Source organism: Triticum aestivum, chromosome 1D (genome assembly GCF_018294505.1).
Source record: "Triticum aestivum cultivar Chinese Spring chromosome 1D, IWGSC CS RefSeq v2.1, whole genome shotgun sequence".
In the NCBI taxonomy this organism is placed as follows: Eukaryota; Viridiplantae; Streptophyta; class Magnoliopsida; order Poales; family Poaceae; genus Triticum; species Triticum aestivum.
In genome coordinates, this window is record NC_057796.1 from 439,866,915 (window position 1) to 439,885,167 (window position 18,253).

Below are 18,253 nucleotides of genomic sequence, written 5' to 3' on the forward strand. Positions count from 1 at the left end.
AAAACTTTATCAAGGTATGTGCTTTGTGAAAGTCCTATTAAACTTCTTGATCTATCTCTATAGATCTTGATGCCTAATATATAAGCAGCTTCACCGAGGTCTTTCATTGAAAAACTCTTATTTAATTATCCTTTTATGCTATCCAGAAAATCTATATCATTTCCAATCAACAATATGTCATCCACATATAATATTAGAAATGCTACAGAGCTCCCACTCAATTTCTTGTAAATACAGGCTTCTCCGAAAGTCTGTATAAAACCATATGCTTTGATCACCTCATCAAAGCGTATATTCCAACTCCGAGATGCTTGCACCAGTCCATAGATGGGTCGCTGGAGCTTGCACACTTTGTTAGCACCTTTAGGATCGACAAAACCTTCTGGTTGCATCATATACAACTCTTCTTTAAGAAATCCATTAAGGAATGCAGTTTTGACGTACATTTGCCAGATTTCATAATCATAAAATGCGGCAATTGCTAACATGATTCGGACAGACTTAAGCATCGCTACGGGTGAGAAAGTCTCATCATAATCAACTCCTTGAACTTGTCGAAAACCTTTCGCGACAAGTCAAGCTTTGTAGACAGTAACATTACCATCAGCTTCAATCTTCTTCTTGAAGATCCATTTATTCTCTATGGCTTGCCGATCATCAGGGCAAGTCCACCAAAGTCCACACTTTGTTCTCATACATGGATCCCATCTCAGATTACATGGCCTCAAGCCATTTTTCGGAATCTGTGCTCATTATAGCTTCTTCATAGTTCGTAGGTTCGTCATGGTCTAGTACCATGACTTCCAGAATAGGATTACCGTACCACTCTGGTGCGAAACATGCACTGGTTGACCTACGAGGTTCGGTAGTAACTTGATCTGAAGTTCCATGATCATCATCATCAGCTTCCTCTCTAGTTGGTGTAGGCATCACAGGAACAATTTTCTGTGATGAGCTACTTTCCAATTCAAGATAAGGTACAATTCCTCATCAAGTTCTACTTTCCTCCCACTCACTTCTTTCGAGAGAAACTCCTTCTCTAGAAAGTTTCCATTCTTGGCAACAAAGATCTTGCCTTCGGATCTGTGGTAGAAGGTGTACCCAATTGTTTCCTTAGGGTATCCTATGAAGACGCACTTCTCCGATTTGGGTTCGGGTTTATCAGACTGAAGCCTTTTGACATAAGTGTCGCAACCCCAAACTTTAAGAAACGACAGCTTAGGTTTCTTTCCAAACCACAGTTCATACGGTGTCGTCTCAACGGATTTAGACGGTGCCCTATTTAACATGAACGCAACTGTCTGATACGTCCATTTTGCATCATGCCTTTATATTGATATTTATTGCATTATGGAATGTTATTACATGTTTTGTCACAATACTTATGCCTATTCTCTCTTAGTTTACAAGGTTTACATGAAGAGGTAGAATGCCGGCAGCTGGAATTCTGGGCTGGAAAAGGAGCAAATATTAGAGACCTATTCTGCACAACTCCAAAAGTCCTGAAACTCCACGGAAGTCATTTTTGGAATTAATAAAAAATACTGAGCGCGGAAAGTACCAGAGGGGGCCACCCACCATCCACGAGGGTGGGGGGCGCGCCCTACCCCCCTGGGCGTGCCCCCCTGCCTCGTGGGCCCCCTGGCAGGCCTCTGATGCCCATCTTCTGCTATATGAAGTCTTTTACACTGGAAAAAATCATAAGCAAGCTTTCGGGACGAAACACCACCGCCACGAGGCGGAACCTTGGCGGAACCAATCTAGGGCTCCGGCAGAGCTGTTCTGCTGGGAAACTTCCCTCCGGGAGGGGGAAATCATCACCATCATCATCACCAACGATCCTCTCATCGGGAGGGGGTCAATCTTCATCAACATCTTCACCAGCACCATCTCCTCTCAAACCCTAGTTCATCTCTTGTATCCAATCTTTGTATCAAAACCTCATATTGGTACCTGTGGGTTGCTAGTAGTGTTGATTACTCCTTATAGTTGATGCTAGTTGGTTTACTTGGTGGAAGATCATATGTTTAGATCCTTTATGCATATTAATTCCCCTCTGATTATGAACATGAATATGATTTGTGAGTAGTTACGTTTGTTCCTGAGGACATGGGAGAAGTCTTGCTATAAGTAATCATGTGAATTTGGTATTCGTTCGATATTTTGATGCGATGTATGTTGTCCTTCCTCTAGTGGTGTCATGTGAACGTCGACTAAATGACACTTCACCTTTGTTTGGGCCTGGAGGAAGGCATTGGGAAGTAATAAGTACATGATGGGTTGCTAGAGTGACAGAAGCTTAAACCCTAGTTTATGCGTTGCTTCGTAAGGGGCTGATTTGGACCCATATGTTTCATGCTATGGTTAGGTTTACCTTAATACTTTTTTTGTAGTTGCAGATGCTTGCAATAGGAGTTAATCATAATTGGGATGCTTGTCCAAGGAAGGACAGCACCCAAGCACCGGTCCACCCACATACCAAATTATCAAAGTAACGAACGCGAATCATGTGAGCGTGATGAAAACTAGCTTGACGATAATTCCCATGTGTCCTCGGGAGCGTTTTCCTTCATATAAGAGTTTGTCCAGGCTTGTCCTTTACTACAAAAAGGATTGGTCCATCTTGCTGCACTTTATTTACTCTTGTTACTTGTTACCCGTTACAAATTACCTTATCACAAAACTATCTGTTACCGATAATTTCAGTGCTTGCAGAGAATACCTTACTGAAAACCGCTTGTCATTTCCTTCTGCTCCTCGTTGGGTTCGACACTCTTACTTATCGAAAGGACTACGATAGATCCCCTACACTTGTGGGTCATCAAGACTCTTTTCTGGCGCCGTTGCCGGGGAGTGAAGCGCCTTTGGTAAGTGGAATTTCGTAAGGAAAAATTTATATAGTGTGCTAAAATTTACTGTCACTTGTTACTATGGAAAGTAATCCTTTGAGGGGCTTGTTTGGGGTATCTTCACCCCGACCAGTAGAGCCCAAAATTGCTCCTCAACCTGCTGAACCTACTGAAAATGTTTACTTTGAAATTCCCTCGGGTATGGTAGAGAAACTGCTAGCTAATCCTTTTACAGGAGATGGAACATTGCATCCCGATTTACACCTAATCTATGTGGATGAAGTTTGTGGATTATTTAAGCTTGCAGGTATGCCCGAGGATGTTATCAAGAAGAAGGTCTTCCCTTTATCTTTGAAGGGAGAGGCATTGACATGGTTTAGGCTATGTGATGATATGGGATCATGGAACTACAACCGATTGAAATTGGAATTTCATCAGAAGTTTTATCCTATGCATCTTGTTCATTGTGATCGTAATTATATATATATAATTTTTGGCCTCGCGAAGGAGAAAGCATCGCTCAAGCTTAGGGGAGGCTTAAGTCTATGTTGTATTCATGCCCCCAATCATGAGCTCTCAAGAGAAATGATTATTCAAAATTTTTATGCTCGGCTTTCTCTCAATAATCGCTCCATGCTCGATACTTCTTGTACTGATTCTTTTATGATGAAGACTATTGAATTCAAATGGGATTTATTGGAAAGAATTAAACGCAACTCTGAAGATTGGGACCTCGACGAAGGTAAGGAGTGAGGTATAACACCTAAGTTTGATTGTGTTAAATCTTTTATGGATACCAATGTTTTTCATGAATTTAGCACTAAATATGGACTTGACTCTGAGATAGTAGCTTCTTTCTATGAATCATTTGCTACTCATGTTGATCTCCCTAAGGAGAAGTGGTTTAAATATAATCCTCCAACTGAAGTAAAAGTAGTTGCACCTATTAAAGTTGAAGAAAAGACTATCACTTATAATGATCCTATTATTCCTACTACTTATGTTGAGAAACCACCTTTCCCTGTTGGATTAAAGGATCATGCTAAAGCTTCAACTGTGGTCAACAAAAGTAATATTAGGACACCCAAACCCCCTGAGCAAACTAAAGTTGAACCTAATATTGCTATGGTTAAAGATCTCTTGGCTGATAATATCGATGGGCATGTTATTTACTTCTGTGATGAAACTGCTAGAATTGCTAGACCTGATACTAAAAATAAAAATAGACTTGTTGTAGGCATGCCTGTTATTTCTGTTAAAATAGGAGATCATTATTATCATGGCTTGTGTGATATGGGTGCTAGTGCAAGTGCAATACCTCATTCTTTATACCAAGAAATTATGCATGATATTGCACCCTCTGAGTTAGAAGATATTGATGTTACAATTAAGCTTGCCAATAGAGATACTATTTCACCAGCCGGGATTGTTAGAGATGTTGAAGTCTTGTGTGGGAAAGTTAAATATCCTGCTGATTTTCTTGTTCCTGCTTCCCCACAAGATAGCTTTTGTCCCATTATATTTGGTAGACCCTTCTTGAATATCGTTAATGCCAGGATAGACTGCGAAAAGGATGTTGTTACTATTGGTTTAGGGGATATGTCTCACGAGTTTAATTTTGCTAAATTTCGTAGACAACCCCGTGATGAGGAATTACCTAGTAAAGATGAAATTATTGGTCTTGCTTCAATCGCCGTGCCTCCTAGTGATCCTTTAGAACAATATTTGCTAGACCATGAAAATGATATGTTTATGAATGAAAGAAGGGAAATAGATGAAGTATTCTTTAAAGAGAGACCTATTTTGAAACACAATTTTCCTGTTGAAATCCTAGGGGATCCTCCTCCACCCAAGGGTGATCCCGTGTTTGAGCTTAAACCATTACCTGATACTCTTAAATATGCTTATCTTGATGAAAAGAAGATATATCCTGTTATTATTAGTACTAACCTTTCAGAGCATGAAGAAAAGAAATTATTGAAAACTCTGAAGAAGCACTGTGCTGCTATTGGATATACTCTTGATGATCTTAAGGGCATTAGTCCCACTCTATGCCAGCACAAAATAAAATTGGAGAAGGACTCTAAACCAGTTGTTGATCACCAACGACGGTTGAATCCTAAGATGAAAGAAGTGGTAAGAAAAGAAATACTAAAGCTTCTGGAGGCAGGTATAATTTATCCCGTTGCCGATAGTCAGTGGGTAAGTCCTGTCCATTGTGTCCCTAAGAAGGGAGGTATTACCGTTGTTCCTAATGATAAAGATGAATTGACCCCACAAAGATTTGTTATAGGTTATAGGATGGTAATTGATTTTCGTAAATTAAATAAAGCTACTAAAAAGGATCATTACCCTTTACCTTTTATTGATCAAATGCTAGAAAGATTATCCAAACATACACATTTTTTCTTTCTAGATGGTTATTCCGGTTTCTCTCAAATACCTGTGTCAAAAGAGGATCAAGAAAAGACCACCTTTACTTGCCCTTTCGGTACCTTTGCTTATAGATGTATGCCTTTTGGTTTATGTAATGCACCTGCTACCTTTCAAAGATGCATGATGGCTATATTCTCTGATTTTTGTGAAAAGATTGTTGAGGTTTTCATGGATGATTCCTCCGTTTATGGAACTTCTTTTGATGATTGCTTGAGCAACCTTGATCGAGTTTTGCAGAGATGTGAAGAAACTAACCCTGTCTTGAATTGGGAGAAGTGCCACTTTATGGTTAATGAAGGTATTGTCTTGGGGCATAAAATTTCTGAAAGAGGTATTGAAGTTGATAAAGCTAAAGTTGATGCTATTGAAAAGATGTTGTGTCCCAAGGACATTAAAGGTATAAGAAGCTTCCTTGGTCATGCCGGTTTTTATAGGAGGTTCATTAAGGACTTCTCTAAAATTTCTAGGCCTCTGACTAATCTTTTACAAAAAAGGTAGTCCTTTTGTCTTTGATGATGATTGTATAGAAGCATTTGAAATACTTAAGAAAGCCTTGATTTTTGCACCTATCGTTCAGCTACCTGATTGGAATTTACCCTTTGAAATTATGTGCGATGCTAGTGATTATGCTGTAGGTGCTGTTCTAGGACAAAGAGTTGATAAGAAATTAAATGTTATTCAGTATGCTAGTAAAACTCTAGACAGTGCCCAGAGAAATTATGCTACTACTGAAAAAGAATTTTTAGCAGTTGTATTTGCTTGTGATAAGTTCAGACCTTATATTGTTGATTCTAAAGTAACTGTTCACACTGATCATGCTGCTATTAAATATCTTATGGAGAAGAAAGATGCTAAACCTAGACTTATTAGATGGGTTCTCTTGCTACAAGAATTTGATTTGCATATTATTGATAGAAAGGGAGCTGAGAACCCCGTTGCAGACAACTTGTCTAGGTTAGAGAATGTTCTTGATGACCCACTACATATTGATGATAGCTTTCCTGATGAACAATTAGCTTTCATAAATGCTTCTCGCACTGCTCCATGGTATGCTAATTACATTGTTGCTAAATTTATACCACCTAGTTTCACATGCCAGCAAAAGAAAAAGTTTTTCTATGATTTAAGACATTACTTCTGGGATGACCCACATCTTTATAAAGAAGGAGTAGATGGTGTTATTAGACGTTGTATACCTGAGCATGAACAGGAACAGATCCTACGCAAGTGTCACTACGAGGCCTATGGAGGACACCACGCTGGAGATAGAACTGCACATAAGGTATTGCAATCCGGTTTTCATTGGCCTACTCTCTTTAAAGATGCCCGTAAGTTTGTCTTGTCTTGTGATGAATGTCAAAGAATTGGTAATATTAGTAGACATCAAGAAATGCCTATGAATTATTCACTTGTTATTAAACCATTTGATGTCCGGGGCTTTGGTTATATGGGACCGTTTCCTTCCTCTAATGGGTATACACATATTTTAGTTGCTGTTGATTACGTTACTAAGTGGGTAGAAGCTATTCCAACTAGTAGTGCTGATCATAACACCTCTATTAAGATGCTTAAAGAAGTTATTTTTCCGAGGTTTGGAGTCCCTAGATATTTAATGACTGATGGTGGTTCACATTTTATTCATGGTGCCTTTCGTAAAATGCTTGCTAAGTATGATGTTAATCATAGAATTATGTCTCCGTATCACCCGCAGTCTAGTGGTCAAGTAGAATTGAGTAATAGAGAGCTCAAATTAATTTTGCAAAAGACTGTTAATAGATCTAGAAAGAATTGGTCCAAGAAACTTGATGATGCATTATGGGCCTATAGAACTGCATATAAAAATCCTATGGGTATGTCTCCGTATAAAATGGTTTATGGAAAAGCATGTCACTTACCTCTCGAACTAGAACATAAGGCATATTGGGCTATTAAAGAGCTCAATTATGATTTCAAACTTGCCGGTGAGAAGAGGCTATTTGACATTAAGCTCACTTGATGAATGGAGAACCCAAGCCTATGAGAATGCCAAACTGTTTAAGGAAAAGTTAAAAGATGGCCTGACAAAAGGATACAAAAGCGTGAGTTTAATGTAGGTGATTATGTGTTGCTATTCAACTCTCGTTTAAGATTTTTTGCAGGAAAACTTCTCTCTAAATGGGAAGGTCCTTACGTTATCAAGGAGGTCTATCGTTCTGGTGCCATAAAAATAAACAACTTCGAAGGCACAAATCCGAAGGTGGTGAACGGTCAAAGAATCAAACATTATATCTCAGGTAATCCTATAAATGTTGAAACTAATGTTATTGAAACCGTAACCCCAGAGGAATAATAAGGGACACTTTCCAGAACGTTTCAGACTCTGAAAAGGAATAGGTATGTGGAACAGTAAGTAAACCGACTCCAAAACAGTTCTAATAGTAATTTTTCTCTGTTTTGGAATATTTAAGAAAATAGGAAAATAAGAAGCAGTCCGGGAAGGACATAAGGTGTCCACGAGGGTGGAGGGCGCGCTCTCCGGACTCCGTTTTCTTGCACGACACTTCTTTTGGTCGGTAAAAATTCATTATATAATCTCCCGAAGGTTTTGAGCACCGTATCACGCAAATATCCTCTGTTTTTGTTTCGAGCTGTTTTCTGCCAGAGTTGTCAAGGCCAGGCATCATGTCGTCCCCCTCCTCCAACAATGAGGATAACGATGCTTGGCTAATGGAGATAGAGCTGAAGAGAGAAGAACCCGGGAGATCAACAAGGATGATGGAATCAAGAAGGCCATGGAGGATCAAGCTCCGGCAGCAGAAGAAGAAGACATCCTTCAACCTCATCACAATCTTCTTCCCCAACTGAGATCGAAGCTTTCAAGATGATTGAGTTAGCTCGTATACAAAATAAGTATCTCACACGTGAAAATATTTTGTTGAAGGAGCATATCACCGCACTCAAGGGCATTATCCGCAAATTGGAGGATCTCCTACGCTCGATGTGCGACTATCCATCATCACCACCCCCGAGGAAAGAGATATAATCACATGGGTATGGGCACTCCCCTTGGCAACTGCCAAGCTTGGGGGAGGTGCCCCGGTATCGTATCACCATCACACTCCTATCATTATCGTTTTTCTTAGTTCGATCCTTTTGGTAATATCTTGATCTAGTAGAATAAAGTTTTAGTATGATTTAGTTTTGAATTTTGCTTTATGATCCCTCTATGTAATCGAGTCCGTGAGCTATATATAATAAAGATTAGTGTTGAGTCGAGGGCTTGATTATTTTGCTATGATCTTGAGGGAATTAAAGAAAATAGAAAGAATAAAAAGAAATAAAGAGATCATATTGATCTTATGGAGAGTAATGACTTCTCATATAAAGAGTATGATGATTAAAAGTTGTTGAGAGTTGACAAACATAGTTTTGGTCATCGTTGCAATTAATAGGAAGTAATAAAGAAAGAGAGGTTTTCACATATAAATATACTATCTTGGACATCTTTTATGATTGTGAGCACTCATTAAAATATGACATGCTAAAGAGTTGACGTTGGACAAGGAAGACAACGTAATGGGTTATGTTTTCTTATATCCGAAATAAAGTATATTGTCATGGATCATCCAACATGTTGAGCTTGCCTTTCTCCCTCATGCTAGCCAATTCTTTGCACCAAGTAGAGATACTACTTGTGCTTCCAAATATCCTTAAACCCAGTTTTGCCATGAGAGTCCACCATATCTACCTATGGATTGAGTAAGATCCTTCAAGTAAGTTGTCATTGTTGCATGCAATAAAAATTGCTCTCTAAATATGTATGATTTATTAGTGTGGAGAAAATAAGCTTTATACGATCTTGTGATATGGAAGCAATAAAAGCGACGGACTGCATAATAAAGGTCCATATCACAAGTGGCAATATAAAGTGAAGTTCTTTCGCATTAAGATTTTGTGCATCCAACCATAAAAGCACATGACAACCTCTGCTTCCCTCTGTGAAGGGCCTATCTTTTATTCTTGTCTCATACCTTATACAAGAGTCATGGTGATCTTCACCTTTCCTTTTTACATTTTATCATTTGGCAAGCACCTTGTGTTGGAAAGATCCTGATATATATATCCACTTGGATGTAAGTTAGCATGAACTATTATTGTTGACATTACCCTTGAGGTAAAAGGTTGGGAAGCAACACTATAATCCCTATCTTTCTCTGTGTCCGATTAAAACTCCATACCCATAAGTATTGCGTGAGTGTTAGCAATTGTGAAAGACTAAATGATAGTTGAGTATGTGGACTTGCTGAAAAGCTCTTACATAGACTCTCCGATGTTATGATAAATTGCAATTGTTTCAATGACCAAGATTATAGTTTGTTAGTTCTCAATGAAGTTTCTGATTCATACTTGACATTGTGAATAGATTATTACTTGAGCATAAGGAATCATATGACAATATCCATATATGTTGCTGTTATAAGAATGATCATGATGCCCTCATGTCCGTATTTTATTTTATCGACACCTCTATCTCTAAACATGTGGACATATTTATCGTTATCGGCTTCCGCTTGAGGACAAGCGAGGTCTAAGCTTGGGGGAGTTGATACGTCCATTTTGCATCATGCTTTTATATCGATATTTATTGCATTATGGGCTGTTATTACATGTTTTGTCACAATACTTATGCCTATTCTCTCTTATTTTACAAGGTTTACATGAAGAGGGAGAATGCCGGCAGCTGGAATTCTGGGCTGGAAAAGGAGCAAATATTAGAGACCTATTCTGCACAACTCCAAAAGTCCTGAAACTCCACGGAAGTCATTTTTGGAATTAATAAAAAATACTGAGTGAGGAAAGTACCAGAGGGGGCCTCCCACCATCCACGAGGGTGGGGGCGCGCCCTACCCCCCTGGGCGCGCGCCCCTGCCTCGTGGGGCCCCTGGCAGGCCTCCGATGCCCATCTTCTGCTATATGAAGTCTTTTACCCTGGAAAAAATCATAAGCAAGCTTTCGGGATGAAACGCCGCCCCCACGAGGAGGAACCTTGGCGGAACCAATCTAGGGCTCCGGCATAGCTGTTCTGCTGGGGAAACTTCCCTCCGGGAGGGGGAAATCATCACCATCATCATCAGCAACGATCCTCTCATCGGGAGGTGGTCGATCTTCATCAACATCTTCACCAGCACCATCTCCTCTCAAACCCTAGTCCATCTCTTGTATCCAATCTTTGTATCAAAACCTCAGATTGGTACCTGTGGGTTGCTAGTAGTGTTGATTACTCCTTGTAGTTGATGCTAGTTGATTTACTTGGTGGAAGATCATATGTTTAGATCCTTTATGCATATTAATACCCCTCTGATTATGAACATGAATATGATTTGTGAGTAGTTACGTTTGTTCCTGAGGACATGGGAGAAGTCTTGCTATAAGTAGTCATGTGAATTTGGTATTCGTTCGATATTTTGATGAGATGTATGTTGTCTCTCCTCTAGTGGTGTCATGTGAACGTCGACTACATGACACTTCACCATTGTTTGGGCCTAGAGGAAGGCATTGGGAAGTAATAAGTAGATGATGGGTTGCTAGACTGACAGAAGCTTAAACCCTAGTTTATGTGTTGCTTCGTAAGGGGCTGATTTGGACCCATATGTTTCATGTTATGGTTAGGTTTACCTTAATACTTCTTTTGTAGTTGCGGATGCTTGCAATAGGAGTTAATCATAAGTGGGATGCTTGTCCAAGGAAGGACAGCACCCAAGCACCAGTCCACCCACATACCAAATTATCAAAGTAACGAACGCGAATCATATGAGCGTGATGAAAACTAGCTTGACGATAATTCCCATGTGTCCTTGGGAGCGTTTTCCTTCATATAAGAGTTTTTCCAGGCTTGTCCTTTGCTACAAAAAGGATTGTGCCATCTTGCTGCACTTTATTTACTCTTGTTACTTGTTACCCGTTACAAATTAACTTATCACAAAACTATCTGTTACCGATAATTTCAGTGCTTGCAGAGAATACCTTACTGAAAACCACTTGTCATTTCCTTCTGCTCCTCGTTGGGTTCGACACTCTTACTTATCGAAAGGACTACGATAGATCCCCTACACTTGTGGGTCATCACTGTCTCTAATGCATAACCCCAAAACGATAGTGATAAATCGGTAAGAGACATCATAGATCGCACCATATCTAATAAAGTACGGTTACGATGTTCGGACACACCATTACACTATGGTGTTCCAGGTGGCATGAGTTGTGAAACTATTTCACATTGTTTTAAATGAAGGCCAAATTCGTAACTCAAATATTCGCCTCCGCGATCAGATCGTAGAAACTTTATTTTCTTGTTACGATGATTCTCCACTTCACTCTAAAATTCTTTGAATTTTTCAAATGTTTCAGACTTGTGTTTCATTAAGTAGATATACCCATATATGCTCAAATCATCTGTGAAGGTCAGAAAATAACGATACCCGCCGCGTGCCTCAACACTCATCGGACCGCATACATCGGTATGTATTATTTCCAATAAGTCATTGGCTCGGTCCATTGTTCCAGAGAACAGAGTTTTAGTCATGTTGCCTGTGAGGCATGGTTCGCAGGTATCAATTGATTCATCATCAAGTGATTCCAAAAGTCCATCTGCATGGAGTTTCTTCATGCGCTTTACACCAATATGACCTAAACGGCAGTGCCACAAATATGTTTCACTATCATTATCAACTTTGCATCTTTTGGCATCAATATTATGAATATGTGTATCACCATAATCGAGATTCAACAAAAATAGACCACTCTTCAAGGGTGCATGACCATAGAAGATATTACTCATATAAATAGAACAACCATTATTCTCTAATTTAAATGAATAACCGTCTCGCATTAGACAAGATCCAGATATAATGTTCATGCTCAACGCTGGCACCAAATAACAATTATTCAGGTCTAAAACTAATCCCGAAGGGTAGATGTAGAGGTAGCGTGCCGACGGCGATCACATCGACCTTGGAACCAATCCCGACGCGCATCGTCACCTCATCCTTAGCCAATCTTCGTTTAATCCATAGCCCTTGTTTCGAGTTGCAAATTTGAGCAATCGAACCAGTATCAAATACCCAGGCGCGACTACGAGCAATAGTAAGGTACACATCAATAACATGTATATCAAATATACCTTTGTTCACTTTTCCATCCTTATTATCCGCCAAATACTTGGGGCAGTTCCACTTCCAGTGACCAGTACCTCTGTAGTAGAAGCACTCAGTTTCAGGCTTGGGTCCAGCTTTGGGTTTCTTCCCGGAAGTGGCAACTTGCTTGCCATTCTTCTTGAAGTTCCCCTTCTTTCCCTTGCCCTTTTTCTTGAAACTAGTGGTCTTGTTAATGATCAACACTTGATGCTCCTTCTTGAATTCTACCTCCGCAGCTTTGAGCATTGCGAAGAGCTCGGGAATTGTCTTCTCCATCCCTTGCATATTATAGTTCATCACGAAGCCTTTGTAGATTGGTTGCAGTGATTGGAGAACTCTGTCAATAACACTATCATCTGGAAGATTAACTCCCAGCTGAGTCAAGTGATTATGATATCCAGACATTCTGAGTATGTGTTCACTGACAAAACTGTTCTCCTCCATCTTGCAACTATAGAATATGTTGGAGACTTCATATCTCTCAACTCGGGCATTTGCTTGAAATATTAACTTCAACTCCTGGAACATCTCATATGCTCCATGACATTCAAAACGTCTTTGAAGTCCCGATTCTAAGCCATAAAGCATGGCACACTGAACTATCGAGTAGTCATCAGATCGAGCTTGCCGGATGTTCATAACATCAGCATCTGCTCCTGCAGCAGGCCTTTCACTAGCGGTGCATCAAGGACATAATTCTTCTGTGCAGCAATGAGGATAATCCTCAAGTTATGGACCCAGTCCGTATAGTTTCTACCATCATCTTCCAACTTAGCTTTCTCTAGGAACGCATTAAAATTCAAGGGAACGGTAGCACGGGTCATTGATCTACAACATAGATATGCAAAAACTATCAGGACTAAGTTCATGATAAATTAAGTTCAATTAATCATATTACTTAAGAACTCACACTTAGATAGACATCCCTCAAGTCATCTAAATGATATGTGATCTAAATCAACTAAACCATGTCCGATCATCACGTGAGATGGAGTAGTCATCAATGGTGAACATCTCTATATTGATGATCTACTATATGATTCGCGTTCGACCTTTCGGTCTCCAGTGTTCCGAGGCCATGTCTGTGCATGCCAGGCTCGTCATGTTTAACACGAGTATTCCGCATGTGCACAACTGTCTTTCACCCGTTGTATTTGAACGTAGAGTCTATCACACCCGATCATCACGTGGTGTCTCAACACGACGAACTGTCGCAATGGTGCATACTCAGGGAGAACACTTATACCTTGCAATTTAGTTAAGGGATCATCTTATAATGCTACCGCCGTACTAAGAAAAATAAGATGCATAAAAGATAAACATCACATGCAATCAAAATATGTGACATGATATGGCCATCATCATCTTGTGCTTTTGATCTCCATCCCCAAAGCATCGTCATGATCTCCATCGTCACCGGCTTGACACTTTGATCTCCATCGTAGCGTCGTGGTCGTCTCGCCAACTATTGCTTCTACAACTATCGCTAACGCATAGTGATAAAGAAAAGCAATTACATGGCGTTTGCATTTCATACAATAAAGAGACAACCATAAGGCTCCTGCTGGTTGCCAGTAACTTTTACAAAACATGATCATCTCATACAATAACGTATATCACATCATGTCTTGACCATATCACATCACAACATGCCCTGCAAAAACAAGTTAGGCGTCCTCTACTTTGTTGATGCAAGTTTTACGTGGCTGCTACGGGCTTCTAAAAAGAACCGTTCTTACCTACGCATCAAAACCACAACGGTGATTTATCAAGTTTGCTGTTTTAACCTTCAACAAGGACCGGCCGCAGTAAAATTCGATTCAACTAAAGTAGGAGAAACAGACACCCGCCAGCCACCTTTATGCAAAACTAGTTGCATGTCCGTCGGTGTAACCGGTCTCATGAACGTGGTCATGTAAGGTTGGTCCGAGCTGCTTCATCCAACAATACCGCTGAATCAAAATAAGACATTGGTGGTAAGCAGTATGACGATGACCGCCCATAACTCTTTGTGATCTACTCGTGCATATCATCTACGTATACACCTGGCTCGGATGCCACTGTTGGGAAACGTAGCATGCAATTTCAAAAAAATTCATGCGCTCACGCAAGATCTATCTAGGAGATGCATAGCAACGAGAGGGGGAGAGCATCTTCATACCCGTGAAGATCGCAAAGCAGAAGCATTTATCAACGCGGTTGATGTAGTCGTACACCTTCACGATCCGTCCCGATCAAGTACCGAACGTACAGCACACGTTCAACTCGATGATGTCCTTGCCTTCTTGATCCAGCAAGACGGGTGAAGTAGTAGATGAGTTCCGGCAGCATGACGGCGTGGTGACGGTGTTGGTGAAGAACAATCTCCGCAGGGCTTCGCCAAGCACAACAGAAACTATGACGGAGGATAAACTAGAGGAGACAGGGTTGCCGGCACACGGCTTGGTGATTCTTGATGTGTCTAGGGTGCTAGCCCTGCCCCTCTATTTATATGTTGAGCCTTGGGGTCGAAACTTGGAGTAAAAGCCTCCTCAAAGTCGGTTTTACCCGAAAGGCAAGAGTCCTTCTCGGACTCCAGGACCAGACATGGCCCCTGGACTCTGCAAAACTTCCTTTTGCGCTTTCCAAAAACCTCGTGGGCTTTCCCCTTTGGCCCAAATAAAGTGTTCTCATACCCAAACATTTCAGGAAACATCCAAAACCCCTTCCGGTGAATTCCGGAACCCTTTCGGAGGCCAAACACTATTATCCCATATACAATATTTACCTCCGGAGCATTCCGGAGCTCCTCGTCATGTCCGTGATCACATCCGGGACTCCGAACAACATTCAGTCACCAACATACATAACTCATATAATACTATATCGTCAACGAACGTTAAGCGTGCGGACCCTACGGGTTTGAGAACTATGTAGACATGACCGAGACACCTCTCCGGTCAATAACCAATAGCGGAACCTGGATGCCCATATTGGCTCCCACATATTCTACGAAGATCTTTATCGATCGAACCTTATGACAACATACGTTATTCCCTTTGTCCATCCGTATGTTACTTGCCCGAGATCCAATCGTCGGTATCTTCATACCTAGTTCAGTCTCGTTACCGGCAAGTCTCTTTACTCGTTCCGTAATACATCATCCTGCAACTAACTCATTAGTCACTTTGCTTGCAAGGCTTCTTATGATGTGTATTACCAAGAGGGCCCAGAGATACCTCTCCGATACTTGGAGTGACAAATCCTAATCTTGATCTACGCCAACTCAACAAACACCTTCGGAGATACCTGGAGAGCATCTTTATGATCACCCAGTTATGTTGTGACGTTTGATAGCACACAAGGTATTCCTCCGGTATCCAGGAGTTGCATAATCTCATAGTCGAAGGAATATGTATTTGACATGAAGAAAGCAATAGCAATAAACTGAACGATCATTATGCTAAGCTAACGGATGGGTCTTGTCCATCACATCATTCTCCTAATGATGTGATCCCGTTATCAAATGACAGCTCATGTCCATGGTCAGGAAACGTTAATCATCTTTGATCAACGAGCTAGTCAAGTAGAGGCTTACTAGGGACACAGTGTTTGTCTATGTATTCACACATGTATTTAGGTTTCCGATCGATACAATTCTCGCATGAATAATAAACATTTATCATGAATAAGGAAATATAAAATAACAACTTTATTATTCCCTCTAGGGCATATCTCCTTCAGTAACCATTTCTTCGCAGATCTCGTAACACCAACAATTCAAAAAAGACAAGGAACAAACAATGCAAGGCACAGATCAGGTCACATCACCTCGCGGAAGGTGAAGCGCTCGTTGAAGACCAAGGCGAGTCCATATATTGTGTTTTTTTGGGGCCAATATTTAACACCATTTTGCTCAGTTTCACATATTGGATCCATGCTTGTGGCCAACCAGTGGCAAGATTGAATCAACAAAACATTTTCAAAGGGTGTGAATGCAGGACCTTTTGGCTTGACTACCTTCTTCCACTTTGCCCGACTTTAACAAAGGGGAATTGGTCCCATGTCAAAATGCAAATGTTCTTGACCACTAATAAAGTTTAGCATTATTTCGTCTTACAATATGCATCACAATTAAACTATCATCCCTGGATTGATTGAATGGTATGTGCAACAAATGAATCAACCAATGCAAATGTCATATGGGGGCAAAGAATGTACCGGATCTTGGGTATATCATCAAACAACATGTGGGCATGCCCGACGCAGGCCTTGCGCGAGGTTGTCGGCTGCCTTTGAAGTTGTGGCGAGTCATTCACCGTCTCGTCGGCGTCGGTGTCTTCCAGAAAGCTATTCAGGATGCCCAACCACTGGGAGGCCAAAACGGAGTTGGGCTCTACCGACGATTTCTTCTTTCCCGCGGCCACTATGGACGGATCGGTCGCGGTAGCCAGACCAGATGCACCCAAGTCCATCTTCATATCACCGGCCGTCCGCATCGGCCCTCTCCGCGGCTACCTTCTATGTCACTTCATGCCCGCACTGCTTCCTTCGGCGCTCCCTCCGGGCTACGTTCTCCATCTTGCAACTGGCCCTTACGGACGAGACTGCCACAGACTCCACCAAGGCATCATCCATGCTGATGATGGCAGCCATGATACTCGGAGACGACATATGCGACATCATACAAGGGTGGCGGCACGGACGCGAGAAATGCAGGTCAATTTGGAGCGGAATTGAAATGGGTCCGGCCTATCGGATCGTCATGCCGGATGCGTCAACGCGTCCCCCTATCCACCCCACATATAGGCTGGGTATGATGGTGTCGGTCAGCCCTAACGTTTGGGCTGAGTTTGCCATGTCCGATTGAGGCACGATTGTGCCTCTCTTATAGCAAGGCAGTAGGAGCGCTCACCTGAAGGCCCCGCGCCAATAGGCCGGCCTAGCACAGGAGCCATAAACGCTCGTATTGTTTTTGCATTTTTTGTTTTCTTTCCTTCTTTTTTCACTTTTACATATTTGGAAATATTATATACATATATATATTAAAAAACTTTACATAAAATTAAAAAAAATGATGCTCATGCATTTGAAAATTGTTAAACCTGTACAGAAAAATGCTTCTAATGTATATGAAGAAAATCATATCAAAACAAAAAAGATGAAAAATGTTAAACATGACTAAAAATGTTCCTAGTGTATAAAAATATATACAAGGTGTATGTAAAATGCACAATATGTATGAAAAGAGTAGGCATCAAAACATAAATAAAAAATGTTAATCATGTATTTAAAAAAGCTAAGCATGTATAAAAAATCTAATGTCTACAAAAATGTACAACGTGTATGGAAAAAGTAGGCATCAAAACATAAAAATGAAAACTATTAATCATCTATTTGAAAAATGTTAAACATGTATTGAACTATGTTCCTGATGTATACAAAGAATGTAGAAGGTGTATGTAAAAAAGTAGACATCAAAGAAATATAAAAAATATTAATCATTTTAATAAATATTATTATTATGTGTATAAAAAATGCTCTTCATGAATATAAAAATGTACAATGTGTATGTAAAAGGAAAATAGGCATCAAAACATATATTTGAAGAAATGTCAATCGTGTATTTGTAAACTGTTAAATGTGTATTAAAAAATGTACCTGATATTCATGAAAAATGTTGACTTGTGTTTAATAAACCCAAAGAAAAATGAGAAAGCAGCAAAAGAAAAGCCAAAACCAAAACTGCAAACATAGAACTGGTTGTAGTTCATGCCAGTGATGGTGTCAGCGGCGGCCGGCATACATGCCAAGCAC